At 36.5% G+C, this 19,587-nt stretch overlaps 1 protein-coding gene across 1 annotated transcript in view; it reads right to left on the bottom strand.

The window, feature by feature from the left end:
- Window positions 1–7,385: 7,385 nt before the first annotated feature.
- Window positions 7,386–19,587, bottom strand: part of LOC147029350 (uncharacterized) — a 33,227-nt gene continuing 21,025 nt past the window's right edge. The window contains exon 3 of the transcript XR_015055705.1: window positions 7,386–8,414. The gene's annotated coding sequence lies outside the window, so the exon portion shown is untranslated. The remainder of the gene's footprint in view (window positions 8,415–19,587) is intronic.

Genomic DNA, 19,587 nt, shown 5'->3' with positions numbered 1-19,587 from the left:
ACCCAAGAAATGGTGGCAGAGGCCTTTAATAACGAGTTCCAGCTCGGAGGACAAGTGAGCTGAAACCCAGAACCTATCTAGAACCTCTCCACCTCGTGTGGTCTTCAAGTTGTTCGGACCCGGGCTCCAGCGAGAGCGAGCTGGATCCAATCGCCATGAGCTGCGATCCTTACTGAGCTCCCGCGAATCCTCCCGCGCTTCTCAACACGTGCTGGTGAGACGAGGCGCCGATCCTTCCCATCGATGCGTCGCTTCCCCGAGGAACCACCTTCAAGAAGAGGTCGATGAGTCGCATCAAGCCGGGAACCAAAATGGAGAACAAAGAGCTCCACAAACCAAAAAGAAGAAGAAGCCACCATTCCCAGCTCGAGCCGAGCAACCGGCTCAACTTCCTTCCAAAACAAAGCAGCTCGAAGCAAAAAGCTCTCCCGAGCCAAACAGAAGCCGAAGCTAACTGAACCACCAAAGCAAAAAGCCTCCAAAAAGCCTCCTTCCGAGCCAGGCCTCAGCCGAAGCTCACTGAGCCAGCCGAAGCAAAAAGCTTCCGAAGGCCTCGACTCTAACCCAAGCCAAACAGGACCCGAAGGTCTGCTGAGCGACTACGCTCTGCCGAAGCAAAAAGCTTACTACTCCAACTCCCTTCTCCAACTCCGCACACAAACAAAGAAAAGATCTCCTCTTATCCTTCTCCCGCCCTTCCCCCGCTCCCGGCGTGACTCATGCCCTCGTGCTCCATCCCTCGCTCAGCCACGGGTGGGAGGGAGTTGTTGACATCATGAATCACGGGACGGCAGGGTTCTTCTTCTTCTTCGCAAAAGAGGGGGAGGGACGTCTCCATTGTTTCGTTCCCTAACTATTAAATCGATCCGCAGCGCATCTAATCGATTTCTAAACATTTAAACAATGGAAGGTGAGCTATCTCGGGAACAAGCACTTATCGACATAGCTGACAAAAGGAACCTGAATGTTGTGTGCAATCGAATTCCCAAATTCGTAACAATATATACATATATACAACATGGGTGATGAAGGTTGTGGTCAAGTTTCATCAAAATCACGTGCGTAGTTTCGGAGAAGAGAGTAAGTACCTATTTTGGGGAGTTAAACTACCCCCCCTCCCACGTAGACCCCATGAATGAGCGCAAGTTTTGATATGCTCAATACACCTTCGTTCGGCACCAGATGTGAAGCTTGTGGCCAAGTTTCATCAAAATCATGTGCTTGTTTCAAGTGATAATGACTGAAGTGTTTACGGACTCGCTCACTGACTCACTCACTCACTGCTCGATTGCATAAGCTTACCCAACTAAAGTCCAAGTGAGTTAAGAATTGACTTACCAGTGGCCCCCAACCACCCTTCTTACCCCGTCGATCTGTAACTGAAATAAACCTTCTGTTTTTTAACCGATTTTCATTATTGTTCGCCATCACAAAGCATAACTAACGCCAATACAGTACACATAAAGGTGATGCGCCGAGAATGCAAATTCGCAACATTTATTTTATTTCTTTGGCAATAAGTGTGCGGATGATTAAAATTAACACTGGGTCATTAGCATTAAACATAAACTTCAGGGAGCATGCGAGGTAGCGCTTCGTTGCCCAGACGCCACCCAAAAATTTGGAGGGTTTTCCATGGAACTCTGGTCCGTGGGTCCCTGCTGGTACACTATCAAGAGAAAGAAGCTCACAAACTTGACAAATGCATGTTCTGCCAGATTGACTCGAAGGAGACTCTGAGAAAGGGAAGAGGGAGACCTCCATACAAGAGTTTGTTGCTGCTCTGGAACTCTGTCAGGATGAAATATGTGAACGTCTCATACCAGATCTGGACAGTTTGTCAAGTGTTGATGTACACTGGCATTCCAAGAGTTATGAACATTGGACAAGCAAAGAAAACTTGAGCACGGTCATGTGCACAGCCAGACAGCAGCATCTTCAGAAACACAACGGAATATTAGTGCCGATACAAGTATGATGGAGCCATCCAGGGTGTCAAAGTGTCGAGGAAGACCCACTGACAGGACCAAATGTTTGTTTTGCAGGAATCTAACACACAAGATGGTAAATGAGATGGTCATGGCTCGTAATTTCCAAGCATGCAACACAATCAAACAAGCAGCAAAAGCAAAAGGTGATGATGACATGCTGATGATCATTGCTGCTGTCAACAATGATTTGATGGCAGCTCAAGCCTGATATCACAGAGCCTCATACATCAGCGAGGTCAATCTGAAGTCTTCTATGTTTCGTGAAGGTGAAAAAGAAATCTTGTATGATGTAGCCTTCAGATAATTGGCTGAAGAGATCACAACTGACTTGTATGACAGAAAAGCATTTGACATGTCAAAGTTACTGAGCAGATACAAAATGTTATTGCAAGCAATGGGATGGCAGCAGAAAGCTAAGCCACCCAAAGGCTAAAACTGCGACTGGAGAAGCACTTTGGAAATGACATTGTTTTCCATCAGTTGTGTGACCATAAAAGGTCAGTGCTGTTGTACTTAAACTCAATATCTATTCAAGATGTCATCAACTCTGCCCAGCAATATGTAATTGCTGCAGCTAAAGAAGTTCCTGGAACTCATGAAGAACTCACAACTGCGATGGATGGCTATGACAGTGTTAGGCTGCTGCATCTCACTGCCAAATTGATCATGTCAGAGATCACCAATTGTCAAGGCATACCAGTTTAGCCACATAATATCAATGATCTTACTCTGACAAAATTAAAAGATCTGATTCCAGATGGTCTTTTGTGGTTACTACGTTGGATTAACACCAAACCAGAGAAGGAAGGTGAAGATGAGCTGTTATTGCCAGAATTTAGAAACTCCTCAGATGAATGATGAGATCTCGTGCTTGCACAGGATATTGTGCACTGTGCATCCCATGCTTGCAAAAACATTCCCAAGAATGCTGCCCTGGGAAATGCAATCCTCCATATGATGAGATACAAACAGCTCATCACTATGCTCAGCAAAATGGGACGCCATGGCACATATGATGACATTGGGGAAATGGATATCAGCCTTGCAAAAGAGATATTGTCGAAGTCTGACCTGTTTGGATGCTTGTACAAGCCAAAATCTCACCACATGTCTTTGTCCAAGCTGCAGCAGAGAATAATGACATAAAAAAGATACACTTGATTGAAAGAGGATAACTAACCCATGCTGGTTCTCTGCACATGAGGTCTGCTGAGCCCAACACCTCATCAACCAGTTTATGAAGCCCACACAAAAAGGACCCAGTCACTTGAAACTACGACAATGTACTCAAGTACATGAGTACAATACCTATGGAAAGCGACCTGCTGTTACAAGTTTCTTGCGGATGCTGCATGAAAACTGGTTCACCTGCATTGGGAATTTGCATTCTGCTTCCTTCCATGCCTGGGTATTGTTCAGGATGATCCCAGTAATGCCATTTGAGGTGGAACTCTTCCATACAGACAAGCAGAAAGTACCAGGCTGTCGTGACTTCAATGACAAAGGTCAAGCTGCAGTTCGAACCATCACCATTATCAGCTACTGCCCAATAATATGTCGCTTGCCAATAGAGTTCAACACCGTTCACATAGTCATGACCACAGTGTAGTCCATGATTGAATATCTTGGACACAGTAAGAGTAGCATCACATTTGATAATGACGCAATTGTTCTATCTGTATAAAAGTGAAATCATTCCTTCCTGTGGCAGATAACAGAAGAATTTGAAGGCACAGTAATGCACATGGGAGGTTTCCACATTTCACTCAACTATCTGTCTCTCCTGGGAAAAATGTATCACGTGTCAGGGATTGATGATTTGCTAATTGTCTGGTGTATATGGCAGTGTTAGAACTTCAGCTGTTCTGAAGGAGAAATTGTACAATGGAGGAATGAGAGCAAAGAAACTGTTAATGGAAGCTGTGTTTAATCTCCAGTGGTGTTCCTTCATGCACTGGATATCCAAACAGGAGGACTGTGTTGTAAATGACAAAGCCATGGTAGAGCAAATCAAAGCCCGCAAACTGTCAATGGATGCAGGAAAAGATGTTCAGGAAACCCCACAGAGCTCTGCGACAGTGATGTCATGCCAAATCTTGAGGCACTGGAGCCCTGGAAAAATGTCGGCTGTGATGTCATCCATAGATGTACAGTCACATTGAATTTTAACAATATGTTTGTGAACATACTATCTTTTGAATAAACCCATCTGTGAAGCGACAGGTTGATATGGCTCGTCTCTGATTTGTGCTTGTCCAAACAGGAAAGGTACTGAGATTCCAGTCCCTGCGCTGGTGATGTCATCCAATGATGATGGCAGCGTTATCATCCATTACTCTCGAAGGCTTCACATGGCACAGAAAGAATACACCTATGAGACAGGTTCCTGTTTGCACATGCACATAACACGTGTTGTTGTTTTTTTTCTGAACTCCACTCGCTTGTCATTCGCCAATGCATTTGATTGCCATGTTCACCTCACTACAAATGCATCCTTGCCTGTAGTTACATCACTGACCTTTAATTAATTTTAAACCACCATTCTCTTGACTGAGTTTTTGGTTTCTTTGATTTCAGAAAACAAGAACCAAAAAAACCCTCCTTGATCAAGCATTTTTCAAAATACACCCTCAGTTGTGCAATTCTCTTCCAATTACAATTCCGCATTACCAGCAAATGAACATCTCTTGACTCTTTAAAATAGGCTCTGAAAGTCTTTAATATTGTTGTGTCAGAGAGTCCATGATTACCATCTGAGCCGAAGGTTTAACATCTCCAGAAATGGCAGAATGATTTTTACGTCACTGTGACTGGGCAGCGCTTGTATTCCTCTCAACTCTCTAATAATGGGAGTCTCTATCACAATTTAATATAATGTGCACAAGAACATCTTAGGTTTTCAATATGGCTGAACCCGGCGGTCTTTCCCACATGTGTGAAGTGAAAGGCAGAAAGACACTTGTTACAAATAATATGGTTTATTTAAAGTAATGACATGGATAGTCGAGACAACAAAATGTGGACGAATCCATTGTACAAGATAATGACAAAGGGAAAGGAATGACACAAGCCTATCATCCAATAAAACCCTGCTAATGGCGCCAACACAATGACTTAAATGAACAGTGGGGACAGGCGATGACTTGAACAAATGACCCGGAAAATAAACAGGAAGGCAAACGTCATGTCAAATCCCTGTGGCCGGGCGTCTCTGCACAACTCTGATTCAACAGCAGCCCGGATGAATCAATGACGTGAAGCGAAGTATGGCGATTCAGCCTGAGCATTCACTGGCTGGAGAGCAGAGTGCCAGACAGAGAGTCCAAAAGAGAGAGAGAGAGAGAGAGAGAGAGAGAGAGAGAGAGAGAGAGAGAGAGAGAGAGAGAGAGAGAGAGAGAGAGAGAGAGAGAGAGAGAGAGAGAGAGAGAGAGAGAGAGAGAGAGAGAGAGAGAGAGAGAGAGAGAGAGAGAGAGAGAGAGAGAGAGAGAGAGAGAGAGAGAGAGAGAGAGAGAGAGAGAGAGAGAGAGAGAGAGAGAGAGAGAGAAGAGAGAGAGAGAGAGAGAGAGAGAGAGAGAGTCTGTCTGTCTGACACACAGACACATGGAGACAAAAAGAGACAGATATAGAGATCTTTGAACCACATGCAAGGATGTGGGTTTTATACCCTTGGGCTCACCTTCCAGCATGTTGGTGGTCCTGTAATTTGCCATATCGGAACATGAATATGAAGACAAGTGTTTTGTTTCACCATACACTGGCTGTAAATTTGTCACCTTTGCACATGCCCAGGGAGGAGTGAGATTTATTTTACTCTGTTTGTCTACCTCACAGTCAAACAAAATTGAAAATCATTCCAATCAGAAAACTAGCTGTTTTTGAGGACTTCATAATGTACATAAAACAGGCACGAATATCTAATGTAGCGCGTTTGTTAGGGTGGTAAAATAGACGCTGGGTAAAACGGTGGTAAAACCCAGAATTTATTTTCTTAAAATGCCTTTAACCTTAACCCTTTGAATTCTGAGCTCCTTACACTTTCGGCTCCCCCACCCTGGGCTCTCTCAAGAAAAACTTGTCCGCTCGGGTATATGGAGGTTTGAATAACGGTTGGTAAAATGGCTGCTCGGGTTCAAAGGGTTAAACCTCTTCAAACCTATATTTAAATTTAATTATACATTTGAAGACTTGGAAAACAAATCCCATTTATAAGACTGTTGTGTTTGTGGGGTAGATGGAGGGATTTCATAGCAAAGGTAGGGTTGTATAGGGTAGCATGGTCCGTGGACGGGGTAGGAGCCATTTTGACGTAACTTAAGAAGGGAAACTCTCAGCTTAAGTTGTTACATGTCACTGTATTGGGGGGGGGGGGGGTGGTGCTGTGTTAATTAGGTTGGGATAGGGCTAATTTCTCCCAATATGTGATTGCCCCGTGTGATCTTTTCCTATGTTTTGTATTTACAAGACTGGTGATAAAAAGGAATCGCGTCCTTAAAACAACAATGAGCCGAATGTTCCAAGCAGGCAAAAACCCCACCTCCAGGAATGTCAATGAGCAAAACACGCCGCTGGGGTGGATGATGGATGAGCATGATGTCAAAAGGTTCGGCGGAGAAGAGAGTGTATGAGGTATGCGATTGGGGGCAAAAGGATATAGCTCTCTCGCTTCCCCTCGACACGGTGAAGAAGGCTGGTTGATTCTCGTGTTTGTGCTGAGGTGAATTTGTTTGCACACTGGAGCAAAACGCTCGCCATTGACTGTTCGGCTGAGTCGTAAAGTGTGTATCTTTCTGAGGAGGGAAGAAGAGCGTGCCTCGTGGCCTTCTCATGGGGCCTCAGAAATCATCTCGTTGTATGGTTGAGGAGGAAGTTGGGCGATCGTGGTGAACGGACCTGGTGCAAGAGAGGAACGGTCAGCATATTCGCTCGTGAAAAGAAGCTGTACAGCGGTTTCTGAGCCCTGGCGTTGAATACCGCCACAAGAATACCTCACGTATGTTTCCCGCTGAGAGAGAGCAGCTTGGCGCCATCTTGCGAGGTCGAGGCATGAGGTTTCCTTGCAGGACGACGCAGTTCGATCGTCAACCTCCAAAAAGGATCATCTCTTGATGAAGCTAAGTGCCAGATTAAAGGAGGGATTTTTCTTTTGTTTTGTCTTTTCCCCTTGTCCGTTTTTGTAACTGTGTGTCGAGGCACCTCAACTTTAGGCTGTAAATGACCTCACGTTTCATTACCTCATGCTTTGATTTATCCCTATTATGAATACTTGACATATCCATTAAACGCCTATTTATTAAGATTGCTTTTGTCTGTCGATTCATTGTGGGTTAGAGTATAAACCCTTATCCTCCATCCTGGTGAGGGTGTCTGGAACGTGCTTTGCTGCCCCTAGTCCGGGAGCAGTGGGGGTGAACCTGGTTTTGCCGGATGAAGTTTTTTTCTTTGCTGTTTCTTATAGCCTTGGGGTAGCTCTTCATGATTCAGTGGGGAGACCGTTTGCAACCCTTGAGCAATTTGCTATATTAACCCTTTTGTGCCGGTAAACGCATAAATAATGAAAAAAAAATCAGTTTTTTTCACTATTTATTGCAATAAACCCAACCAACATCATCACATTTGCTTGTGTCGATGTTTATTCACAAATTATGTAACCAAAAACGACTTAAGATATAAGACAATTGTGAATTACTCAGTATTAACCCTTACCGGGCTATTTTAACCCAGGACATAAAATTTGAACACAGACAACATATGATTGCACAGTAAGCACCTCATCCTTACTTTAGTCACAAATAAGGTAACCAAAAACAACTTAAAAGATAGAATAATGACTTAATAATTAACAAACCTCTGCCGACAGTCAGCGTGGTAACGGACATCTGCCGCTTGCAGATCACTGACTGCCCCTTCAACACGATGTCGAACACTCGCTGCAGCAGCATCATTTCTCTTTTCACATACCTCCAGAAAAGACTGTTTTGTGTCAATTTCTCAACATAAATATGCTGCTCTCCACCTAGATGGGTGCATTTTGTCCTTTTCAATGTCACAATGATCCCCACAGAATAGACAGTGCTGTCGGAAGTTGAACGTTTCACCACCAGGTTTTGACAGGGACTGTCTTGTGACTTTCCGAGGTATTGCATAGTCTACTTCTCTGTCATTCTGCCGTTTGTAACGATCTGTTTGTCCACTGCTTGTATATGTAGACACACAGGTTTTATGGCATTTTATAGTAAGTTCACTATTCTGGTTCAATGCTTCCTGAAGGTCAAAATGCTTCCCATCACCATAGATCTTGCTACATCGTATGATATTACTTATTCAAACAGCGGTTGCGGTGATTAATGGGTCTTCCTTCGTTTCACAGCGAAACTTCCACTGGAAGAAACATCTTTCCTGATCGGACTCCATAAAATGTCAACCCTGAAAATAAATAAGTCAAAAATTAGATTCTAACCTGAGACAAAGCATTTTACAACTGTGCCTGAAAACTAGTACCATACAAAGGTTCACATTTATTAGTACGGTTCCCTGCTAAAAGAGGGCAGCACCCAACAACCATTCTCATGCCCATTTTGATAAGCCATTGTAAAAACTAAATTTATACAATTTGAATTTGTCTCGTATTTTAATCTGGACATTCTATTTTACTAACTACTTCATATAAAGCTTGACAACTGGAAGTCTGGTAGCCTATTCCATGACAAACCTGCACAGCAGAGTGGGAGTGGTGCCCAGCCATGTGCTTCTAATATCTGAAACAATGCAATGGTGCCACCTTTTGTCAGTTTAACTAACTAATGAAGTCTCTCAGCCAATACTTCATCTTAATATGCATGGGTGATAAACAGATCAAAGCAGGAAATGTAGGCCTACGTTTGTGGTATATATGATCCCCTAGGAATGCCAGGAAAGGATTAATAATCATCAAGTTTGGGCAAATTGTGTCCAAATCAGCTGTAAAATGCTTGCCTTGTGAATAATAATGATGAAAAATAAATGTGATGACTTTTTGTCACAGCTATTTACAAGATATCGCAAAAAATAGTACTTTGGGGCACATTTGGGTGTAACCAGGATAAAAGGGTTAATATAGCAAATTGCTCAAGGGTTACGAACGGTCACCCCCCCGAATCATGAAGAGCTACCCCAAGGCTACAAGAAACAGCATAGAAAAAAAACTATCCGGCAATACCAGGTTCACTAAAATATCTGCCTTTTGCTCCTGGACTACCCCGTCCCGTGCGCGCATTAATCTCCAAGGGAGAATTGTTTGGCAATCTGTCCAAGTCGGTCTTAACCCCCCTTGACACAACAATACTTTCAAGAACCATGTACTATATCGATATATAGCATTGGAGTGTGTGACATGTTTTTCGAGGTGAAAAGGGGGGGGGGCATTTAAGGTGTGTACCAATCATCTCCATCATCAACATCGCCATCACATTATTGGATGAAGTTTATCATCATCTATATTCTATATATTATGAAAACTCTCATCTTGTGTGTGTGTGTGTGTATATATATATATATATATATATATATATATATATATATATATATATATATATATATATATATATATATGAATGTCTGTATAGATGTATGTCAGTCCCCTCTCCTACATCTCCTACACGCCTGCGTCCTTCCAACCCCACCCCTTATATGTGTACCCCTCTTCAGTATATCCCCTCTTTCTGCATTAACCCCCATCTCACCATCTCAAAGCTTCATGTCCCTCCTTTCTGGATCCCTCCTCACCCCACCCTTTCAATGCTTCCTTCTCACCCACCCACTCAAACCTTGCCCTCACCCTGCCCCCACAAAGTCCCCCATCCTACATCCTACAAATGCCTCCTCCCCTATCAGTAGGGTAAGAATACTGGTTCTGGCTCACTTTTCCCTATGTAAATGAATGGAGGATTTTCAGCGATTCCCTTTTTTTTTTCCTTAAAAATAAACCCCCTTTTTATCCCAAGGTATATTTATTTGTCTCCCCTTTTAACCGAGGGGCTCTCTATTCAAATAACCCATACAACAAGATAAAGATTTGTTAAAGGTGATTCTAAAGAAATATCTGAAACGTCTAAACCCCGGCACACTCTTTATCAAATAACCGATGCATATTGTTTAGCTCACTCATTGAACCTATAAACATTTGTTCATTCTCAAATTCCTTCAATAGTTTAATTTTCTTTGCACAATAATCCCCATCTAAAATATTGACAAACAAAACATTTGAATCTTTATATTTTTTAAGATACCCCTTTTGTGCAATTACGAAATGATAAACTTCTCTTAATGCTCTTGTTTGACCACCTCCTGAGCCACATATCATTATGAGATTATAGTAAATTGTTTTTTCATTGTTCAATTGATAACCATCAAAGTTTTCAGTCCATTCAAGGATATTCATTTTTTTCTTTACATCCTCTAACTTACTAGTTTTTAAATTGATTCGCTTATTTGTTTTATTTACCTTTGTTTTAGTTATTTTTTCAATAAGACTTATTTGATATTTTTCACATTCATTATGTTTTCCATTTATATACCAAGACTGAGATTTTCTCCACTCTTTAGTTTGATTAATACTTGGTTTAACCATTTATATATTGCGAAAAAACGCGGCGGTAGCCCTTAAAAAACCCAAACCCATTTTCCCATCGTTAAAACACAATCTATTCTATTCACTCTATCATACAATATCCATATGGAACACAATCTATTCCATTATCTAAAATAAATCTCTTATCATCAAAGGCTCCTAATGCCTTTTTATTTACTTCTTCACTATATATATATGTTATGTTTATAACTTCTTATTGTATTCATTTTCCTATATTCTTCTTTCTTATTCATCAAACAATTATAATAATTTCTAAAAGTTATTGATTTCTTTATTACATATTTCTTTATTCCCTTTAACCTCTCATCAATCTGATCACCATACTTATAAGCATATGCCTTTGCTCTCAATCCAATAAACTCACTCATTACTTTTCCACCCAACTCATCCTTAAACTTACCAATAACCTTTTCATTCTTTTTGGAAAATAACTCACTCTTCTTGCTGAAATTACTTGTATCATATACTCCAATATTTTTCTTCATATCTTCATAAACATCATCAGTTTTTATATCTAGGATAAAACTATCAGTGTCCAGATACAACAATGAAACATTTTCACCATACTCTTTCTTTAAGTCATTATACAAATAATCATACATCAATATCTTTGATAAATCAAGAACTGCTGTTCCAATATAAATTGGTTATCCATTACAATACTTTCCTTTTTCATATGAATTGCAGAAAAGTTCTCTGAAAAAACCTCTTCTCTCTCAAAACTTGGTTTATTTATCAATCTCGAAGCTTCTTTCCAAGATGTTGCGAATCTAATGTTTTGCCTGTTTCTAACATTTTCCATAGTCTTTCCAAATACAGCATTATTCATTAATTTATAAATGTCCCCTTCAAATTTTACTTTTGTATTTGCTCTCATATCTGTATTGAATTGAACATACTTTTTCACCCAAGGACTTTGTTTAAATTTTAAAACTCTATGAATTTTAGCTACTCTCAATCCTTCTCTCAAAAACTGTTTTAAGCTTCTCTGATGCAAAACATATCCCTCTTTATCATAGAATGTTGTTAATAACTTTTCTGTTGATTTACCTTTAATATTAAAACTTTTATGATAATCACTTAACCATTCTTTCTTTGGGGTTTCTTTCTCACATGCAAAAGGAAGATCTTTATGCTTATTATGAAGATCACTCGGGTACCTCAAATCAACTTCAAAATAATAACCTTCTTCTTCGTCATTCAATTCCTCTTGAGAAGAAATAACAATATTCATCAAAGCCTTTTCATAATCCTTTTCTTCCACCCACTCTAATTTACCATAAGGCAGAGATTGAGACATTGCCCATCCATACAAATTATTAGCATCAAAATACATCAAATAATTCCTATCTTTTTCACTATCATAATTTGGAAGATATTTATTATTTGCTTTAGCATATCTTTTTGAACATACTTGTGATATTCCACCTCTCTTGGACTTCTCAATCATCAAAAGCATATCAACATCACTGATTAAATCTATATATTGTTTTGTCATTTTCAACATTGCACTCCAAGCTAAACCAGGAGCTGTGAAATAGTGGGCAGGATCTAATCCATAACAATTTTTATTATGACAGAGTGATCTAAAAGCTTCAAACACATCAGCTAACAATAAAACATGTTTTTAGATATAAATCATGATATTCTCCAAGGTTCTTTATCTTAAATATTTTCCATATTTCTTGGGCATGTTTATATTCCTTATCACTTATCTCTTCTTCATAAAGGTTATTATAGAAACTTTCTTTTGATGGAAGTTGTGTTTCTTTAAATCTCATAAATGAATCCATATCATCATAAGGATAAATTCCCTTACTTGTAAGAATTTTCTCTTTACTTTGAATTTCATTCCTTGTTTGAATTTCCTCTCTCGTAAGAATTCCTTCTTTAATCAGAATTTCATCTTTAATCAGAATTTCCTCTTTAGTTAGAATTTCATTCATTGTTCAAATTTTCTTTATAATTAGAATTTCATCTTCAGTTAGAATTTCTTCATTAATTTCCTCATTAATTAGAATTTCCTCTTTACTTTGAATTCTCTCTTTAATCTGAATTTCCTCTTTAGTGAGAATTTCCTCTTTTGGAAAGAATGAATTAAGATTTGGAAAAGAGTCCGTGGAGCTTAGATTTGATGCGAGGTAGGCTAGTGGTGTTCCCATAAACTTGTAAGAATCTAGAAACCTAATACGAGTTAAAGGTTTTGTGAATATCATTTTTGTAAATGAAATATACTTTTGACTTGTGTTTGTTATGGCAGAAATATTCCCTGGTGTTTTTGAAAGTTCATTTATAAATAGATGTGTATCATAGTTGGCGCTGTTGTGAAGAAAGACTGGAATAAAAGAAGGTAATTTATAATTAAGGTTACAACAGGAATGAGCGGGACCTCTACATTTACCAGTAAGATGACAATGATCCCTAACTTTAGACTCCTTAATTTCCCCCTCATAAATATGACAGATATTGTTCTTTCTAAATTCTAATTTTTCTTCTTTGGTTAATTTCATCGGTTCATTTGTTTCTTTCATTAATTTAGTGAGTCTTATACAATCCTTTTCTAGTCGTTTTACAAACTCTTGTGAAGCTTTTTTTCCACGATAATGTTCAAGTTTGTTATACTTTTCTCCAACAGATGATTTGATATAATAACAGAAACCACAAGGAATATGTTTTTGATATTTATTTGTATATGATTCTTTTGGATTAGGAGAAGCAGTATTAATCTTTTTAAGGATACACTCAAAATCAGCGTATATCACAAATGGGTGCATGATAGATTTATTATAATCTTCAAAAGAAATCTTTTCACCAGGTTTAGGCATTGTAATTACAGCTGATTTATGATTACTACAATATTTTGAATGTTGTTCTAATCGTTCTTTTGTATGAAATTAATTAAGACATCGCTTACAAGGATATATTTTGTTTGCTGTTCTGAATACCTGAGAAGAGATTAATCTTGATAAATTATTGATGTATGTGTAATGTGAATTCTTTCCAACACTAAAATATAAAAAATCAATGTGTGTTTCTTCATTTTTATAGTTGTTTGAAATTTTTAATATTTGATTTTTAATATTTTAATATTTTTAATAATCCATATACATTAATAGAAAGATTATTCTTTTTCTCAAATTTAGGAATATCTGTTAGTGGCATTGGGAATTTAAAATCTTTAATGTCCAAGGTATTCTCATATTTCATATATTGTTTTACTCTTTCTGAATTACATTTTGGTGGATGAAAGTGAGCAAGAACAGACCAGAGAAAACATTTATTATCATTGTTCTTAATATTAACAACTGCCTTCTTTAGTTTTATTTCTTTTGGTAATTCAATATAAGAAGAAGCTTTAAGAGGGTTTGATTTTAGAATGTGTATATCTAAAAAGATGATTTTTTTAATATTGAATCCACTTCCTACCACTGTATCATCAACATCCTCCTCTTGTCTTGATAGTTCTTCATAAACCCCACTATTCAAAAAATCTTGAAATGATGTTATAAAATGAAGATCTGTTCTCATATAAGGAGTTTGTTCTTCATCTTGTCTTTTCATATTCATTTTCACTCCCATATAAAACTTTAAAGTTTTCATTTCTTTTAATGTCTTTTTAATAAATTTTTCAACATCGGGTTTCACTATTTCAATTGATTCAGCAATTGATGATGGACCGGGTTCTCCAAATTGAAAAATCCTTATTTTTATCTGCCCTTTAAATGCCCCATCAGTGTTTTCAATATAATAGTCTCCCTTTACTTTAAACTCATTTTCTTGTGTTTTTGTGATTGAAGATGTTTATTATAACTACTCTTCAAAACATCCTTTGAACAGATATCACAATGTTTTCTTTCCAACTCAAGAGGAGATATTTTATGAAACAGATTAAATGTGTTTGTTGGTTCGGAGGTGTTTTCTATAATGTTTATATTTGTGATTACAAACATCGCAGTATGTTGTATTCACCATATTTATATAATAAATCTTTGCTTAAACTAAAATTTTCTTGATGAAAATTTCGTTTATTTTACAGGTGAATCTGTGCTTAAAACCATTTTATCCTCCAACTTTTTCACTTAATAAATACAATGTTTCAAGACACAAAAGACAAGTTTCAATCAACCTCTTCATTTGTTAAAGATACTGAGAAATATGTCAAGGATGTAAAATTGAACAAAGATAAATATAACAACTATTGGATAAAAACTATTATGGTAAATAATATGAGTTCTTCAATTTCCTTCAGTGGAAGGGCTTTTAGTATACCTGGTAGAACATCAATTAAAGTATCTCTAACAAAAGTTTCTCCTCTCCTTCTAGTAATATATTCAAAACTAGAAAAAGCAATGAAACAAGAAAAAGTATCAAAAAACAAAAACCTTATGGATGAAGCTTGAGAAAGAAAAGATAAGACCATCTGTAATATGCAAGGAGAAATTTGTATTTTTTTCAACAACCCTAAAGATGTAAATCCTGATGAAATAAAGGATGTTAATATATCAGGTGAAATGACATTTCGTTCAATAGTAATTAACGATCATTTTAAAATTACCTTTCATATAAAAAAATGTTGTCGTTGAATCTGATAATGAAAAAAAGTATATCGATATCGATGGTAATATTATTAAATATGAGTCAATGTACAACTGAAAGTATAGATGAATTTCAGTTTAAGTAAAGTTTTAATTTATAAATATGCTAGACTTTCCTGATTCTCCATATGACAAATTTGAGAATTGTCCTGCGTGTGAAAGACGGGGATTAAACACAGAGTCAAAAGCCTAAAAACAATGTATATTCTGTGATTATCTTCTAATTAATGATAATAAAAAATATAAAAAGGAAAATAATTCTTTTAGATTTACACCAAAAATGAATTACTTTACAAGATTGATTAGAGAAATGAATGTAAAGTATGAGGGTGATAACACACCTTTCCTTACAAGGGAAGAAACTGAAAGTATAAGAGAAATGTTCAAAGGATTGTTGTTATATATTATTCATGGATGTAATTTTCAGGGAAATATCAACACAAGATATTGTATAAATAAAATAATGGATTATCTTGAAATTAAACCTGAACTTAGGATAAAATATAGAGTTTCTAAAAAAGCCAATAATAAATTAAATAACCTGTTTTCCAAATATATAAATGAATGATTTTTTACCTATTTGGGAAAATAAGATAAAATTTAACAACCATAAAAATCTTCCAAATTCATTAAGATGTCTCATAGTTGGTTCAAGTGGATGTGGAAAAACCTGCTTACTTTTAAAAATGCTCTTCACTCCCAACTTTTTAGATTATGATAATTTAATAATTTTCACAAAGTCGAGTTTTCAACCAGAGTATCAACTACTCTCACAAGGTTTAAATGCTGGTCTTCAAAAAGAAGATATAATCGGTTTATTTAAACGTCAAAAAAACCGAAATGATTATAACATTGAAGATATAATTCAACTATTTTGTGATACACAGAGATGTAAAAAGAAATCAAATCCTATAACTTGTATTCTTAGTGATAATACGGATGATATACCGTCTCCCCAAGATTTGGATAAATCAAAAAAGAACCTCGTTATCTTTGATGATTGTGTTAATGAGAGAAACCAAACGGTAATGGACAGCTACTACACAAGAGGGAGACATTCTTCTTGTAATTGTATTTATCTTAGTCAATCGTACTTTCAACTTCCTCGTCGTTCATCAGAAACAATGCTAATACTTTTATTTTATTCAAGTGAAATTCAATAGATATCAATAATTTTTGGAGAGATAATTGTTCTACATTATGTAGTAAAAAGAAATTTGAGGATTACATGAAGCACACGACTGAAAAATATAAATATATTGTTGTGAACAAGATGAGATATTAAGGGATATATTTTTTGTTTTATAAACAATTACATATATAAATGACAACTATTATTATAAATCTTGTGGGTAAATCTGCTTCTGGAAAAAACTTTCATAAATCAAGGTTCTTGTGTAGTACAAATGAGAATATTGTAAATTTACTTAAAAAACACCCCGTGATACGCATTGTATCAACAACAACTAGAGCAATAAGACCTGGAGAAGTAAAAGGTGAAGATTATCACTATATTTCAGTGGAGGAACATATGCGATTGAGGAATGAAGGACAAATATTTGAGGAGGTTTCTCTTGGTACAACAAAATATTCACATTGTAAGAGTGAGTTAAGGAAACTAAAATCTGGTGGTGTTGGGATATTAGAAACTAATCCAGAAGAAACGAGACAAATTATTAAATATCTGAGCGGAGTGAAAATTTTATCATTCGGTTTTAATGTTGATGAAGAAACTCAACGCAAACGTATGAAAAGCAGAGATGCAAGGATTAGTGAAGAAGAAATTACAACTCGCATTAATGTTAATAAAGAATTTGATGAAATATTTAAAGAAAAGGATTTATTTGAACACATCTACTTGAATGATGAAGAAAAGGAAAATTTCCCTGTTGATCTTTACAATTCATTAAATGATATTTTACAACAAATAAATGGATGCAAAAGAAAGAGCAAGAAGATTTAAGGAACATCAAGAGTTGGTTTCAACAGTTGTAAAACAACAGGAAGACATAAAGAAGAAATGCAGACAGAAACTAACGGGCGAAGAAGCATTTGAAAGAAAACAAGAGAAATTTTTTAAACCACTTTTAAAAACTTCCCAAGAAAAAATGAAAGATGTTTCCACAGTTCCCACAGTAGAATATACTCCTAAAAAACTTAAAATGTTAAAAGATTTTGATCAAATGACGGAGGAAGAATTAGAGCATTTAGGAGAATTAAAAGGTAAATGATGATGAAGGTTTATTTCAACAACTGGAAGAGATTAATCAACCCCCTGATTATATTGTGAATGCTGTTCAAAACAATGAATATTCAGCGGATTCAAAAACCAAAGCAGGACTCATTCCAACAGAACAATCAGCAATATTTCATCTTGTTCAAGAAAAGGTATTGATATTTAATGATGAATTAAGGTTCTTGGGTTCTGCTCAACCCCCTGTTAAACTAACTCCGAGATTAATGTTTCTTCTCACAAAAGATGGAAGACAAGGTTCAACTGTGAGGGATGAATCAAAGTATATTGATAAACCATTGGATATGGAAAATAATGATGATAGAGTATATATTGATCTGCTGAACACTCTAAATTATAAGGTTATTCTTTCTGGTAAAAGTAGGAAGAATGAGAAGGAGAAACACATTATTCAGGCTTTAAGTATCCTTGGTTCAGGTGTTAGTTTTCTTCCAAATGACCCATCGCAATTAGTTAATAGACTGTTATTGTTGTTAGGCAGTAAGAAGGCTGGAAATAACAATTGTTTTAATGAAGCATCAGCCATTTTAGACCAGTTGATGAACATGAAAATAATTAATAAATATCAATATAAAGACATTTTATCTCATATTAAATAAGATGAGAAGCACAATCCTTAGTTTCAATTTCACAACAAGCGACCACACATCTTCATTCCCATACCCACTACAACTTGACACAACAAAAGAATATGAGGCATCTTTATTGTCCATGGAAACTTATAATACCTTATTTAATATAACTGATAAAAATGACAAGTTTAGTTATAATCCCGGAAGTGGATACAAAACGATAACAGTCTCACCCTGAGCATATGAGATTTCTCAAATATCTTCCGAAATTGCTCGTCTTATGAAAGAACAGGGTGATGAACCAAAAAATATTGTTATAAACATTCAAAAACATACTTCAAAATCAACGATTAAAGTTAAAAAATAACTACAAGGTTGATTTCACAATTGATAATTCATTTAGAGAGTTATTGGGTTTCTCCTCAAAAAAGATTGAAACTAATGGGACGTTTTACAGTGATAATGTCATTCAAATATCCTCAGGAATAAATTCAGTGTTAATTCACTGTGATTTGATTGATGGTGCTTATAATGATGGAAAAAAAACAAATACAATATTTTCATTCAGCGCATACTCAACCCCAATTGGTTATAAATTCAATATGGAACCCAAAAATTTGGTTTATCTGCCTGTGTCAGGAAAAACCATACACAGAGTAAATTTTAGGATAACCGACCAAGATAATCGTGTGATTTCTTTTAATGGAGAAGTTATATCCATCAGAATTCACCTACGTGAAGTTTTCCAATAAATAAATACGATGGTTATTGTGAGGAAACACAAGTTGGGAAAATATAAAATAATTACAGGGGATGGGATGTTCCTTTCTCCATACTACAAGGGTGAAGGTATGTATCTTGGTGGAGGATACTATAAACCTAAGAGACAAAGGGGTGTTGGACATCAATTTAGAGGAGATGGGATAATTGATACTATCATGGGTATTGGTTCAACTATTCTTAAACATAAAGATCTAATTGGTTCAACTGCTTCTGCTGTGGGAAATGTAGCAGGTGCTGTAAAGAGTATAAAAGATGCTCAGAAGGAATCTCATAAATTACAAGCAATAAAAGAAATTAAGAAAGGCAAAACTCAGTTGTCCCCCCAAGAACGACAGAAAATAATTCAAATACTTGGATCAGGGTTTCAAAAGTTTTAACATCTTTTTTCCTAAATAAATACAAGTATGGAAGCAATTGATAGTATCTATGATTTGGATGATACTATTATTATCTCAAACTCCACTAAAAAAGAAGATTACTTCAAGGTAAATGCAATAACTGGAACAGACTGGAATACGAATGGTACAAAAAGTTTTGAAATAAATAATCAACAAACCTATTTGAATCTCTCCGAAAGTTTCTTGTGTAAATTTAAATTCACTAAAGCTGGGAATAACACAAACGCTACACTTGTAAATGATTTCTTCTGGAAAATGTTTGATAGTGTGCGTTTGTATATTGGAACACAAGAAGTTGAAGCGGTTGATTATGTCTCTGCTGTATCTGAAATGATGAAATTTACACTCTATACATTCAGTGATAGAAT

The sequence above is a fragment of the Eptatretus burgeri genome, chromosome 3 (assembly GCF_056783735.1).
Source record: "Eptatretus burgeri isolate ZD-2024b chromosome 3, Ebu_testis_v1, whole genome shotgun sequence".
NCBI classification, from domain to species: Eukaryota; Metazoa; Chordata; class Myxini; order Myxiniformes; family Myxinidae; genus Eptatretus; species Eptatretus burgeri.
This window is presented reverse-complemented; position numbering and strand designations above follow the sequence as displayed.